This window comes from Crocuta crocuta, unplaced genomic scaffold (assembly GCF_008692635.1).
Source record: "Crocuta crocuta isolate KB4526 unplaced genomic scaffold, BGI_CrCroc_1.0 scaffold299, whole genome shotgun sequence".
In the NCBI taxonomy this organism is placed as follows: domain Eukaryota; kingdom Metazoa; phylum Chordata; class Mammalia; order Carnivora; family Hyaenidae; genus Crocuta; species Crocuta crocuta.
In genome coordinates, this window is record NW_027532747.1 from 6787452 (window position 1) to 6789615 (window position 2164).

Genomic DNA, 2164 nt, shown 5'->3' on the forward strand with positions numbered 1-2164 from the left:
AGGCGGGTGTAGGGGGAGCATCTCTGTTTCCTCAAGGAGCCTGCACGGAACCAAAAGCAGGTCTCCGGAGGTCCTGGGGGCAGCTGGACGCGCACGCGCAGGAGCCCAGAAGAGCCCCAGCAGGAAGCCGGGTTCAGGCCTGGGCTCTAACAGCAAGGGAGCGGTGGCAGGTGGGGGGCCCAGCCCCCCTCGGCCCGAGAGCTCCCACCGGCGCTGTTCACCACCCACGGCTCCCGCAGCACCCCCAGCATGTCTTCGGCCACGGAACGGCTACGCTGGCTTCCAGGAGGGTGTTTCCAACTCAGGTCGGAGCCTCTACCTGGGCCTCCCCAGAGCCCCCCTCTGCTCCCCCATGAAAAGTCAACAGCCGTGTGTGGCATGAAGCCGGGTTCACATCCCACCACTGCCAGTTTCACCCCTGCCTCCCCGCTGCCCCTCGATCACTCTCCACCCACCAGTCACCAGCTGGCCACCACCCTCCTCAGCCTAACTGCAGGCTGCTTTCTGTGTTTGAATACCCCTTCCCCCAGCCTGGGGAGGCCCTGGTGAGACCTGAGACGCCTGGGTAGTCACGACACCGTGTCATTATGGTCGTCCTGTCCCACGTTGGCGCAGCCAGACGATCCTGGATGAGACAGAGACAAGCCCCATCTGGTCAGAAGCTAATCTAGAACCCCTGGTGGCCCGCTGAACGCTGCTATGCATGGGGCACTTCGGGCCATCTCTGACAGGTGACAGAGTAGGGACTGGCCCTTGGTCCTCCTGTTCTCCGTGCAGTGACTACATCCAGCACCTGGGTGGGGGTGGCCACCTGAATGTGGGCACTGAGCGCCGTGTCCAGGCTCTACGCACAAGTGCCCATGAACTCTTGGGCAGAAGGTCCACCCACTGGTATGACGGCGCGGTCCTCCCTCAGAAACACGGACTTCGAAGCTTGCGGGCCCTGGAGGCAGATGCTGGGCGTCGAGGCTGAGGGCTCCCAGATCGCGGTTACCCTGGGACAGCCCTGGGGAGGCAGAGAACAGGGCTGCGTGTGGCATGGCCCTTTGGCCCCACTGAGGGACTGTCCTGCAGGCGGGGAAGCAAGTAGGAGGAGCCAGAGTGCAGGGTCTGATGCAGGGTCGAGGCGTGGCTGCCCGCAGCTCAGCGCAGCCCCTGGCCAGCCGGGAACTCCACCGGTGCACACGTACACACACGTACACACGTGCACACACTGGGGCCAATGCACAGATCCTGCCGATGCAGTCACTACCGAGCATGACGCAAACCTCCACGGGGACCCTGGCCACTCAGGCAGGCCCACTCCATCACCCGCGGACCAGCACGGCCCCTCATCACCAGGATCTGGCCTTGACGGGGCTGGGGTGGCAGGGGAGATGACCTGCTAAGGAACACAGTCTGATGCGGCCTGCTGGCCGTCAGGTTCATTGTCCTGTAAGACTCAGCAGAGGGTCCACCTCTTCGGTGACCTCAGCCCAGGAGGCCCCTGCTCTGCGCCTCCCTGGCATCCGAGCAAGCTCTACTGTCACGTTAGAATGTTCTGTAAAGTCAACCACAGCCCCCCCTACACTGCAGCGAGGAGCGTAGGTCTTACTCAGAATTGGGCCCCTGCCACCTGTCTGTCCGTCAGTAAGTAGATAAGGAATGTCTGCCGTGTGGGAGTTTATCAGAAGACAGGCTCTCACCCCCTAGATGTGTGGCCTTAGAGGAAGGATGTCCAAATGCTCACAGACTTCATAGTGGATGGTTGGGGTCGGGGGTCCCCTAAAAGCCCCAGGTTCCCCAGCTGCGGGCTTCCATGGGACGTGAAGACGGAATTCAGTGGCAGGACTGGTTCTTGCCCTCAGCACCACAGAGGGAGCGATGATTTGGCCAGGCCTCCTGCAAAGTGTGCTATAACGTGAGGACTTCAGCTCAACCCTCAGCCCTGCTACTCACGAGGCAGTGACCTTGGACAAGGGCCCCCACCTCCCTTGAGTCACCCGAGGCAGAGAAGGCAGAGATAATATCCCACAGTTGCAGACCTTTGGCGACAAGTGTGTTAGGGATCTAAATGCTTGACACGGTAGGGGCTCAATAAATGCTCGTCCCCTGAATATCATATGACTTCACTCCTATGAGGGCTTCAGGATATAAAACAGATGAACGTAAGGGAAGGAAAGCA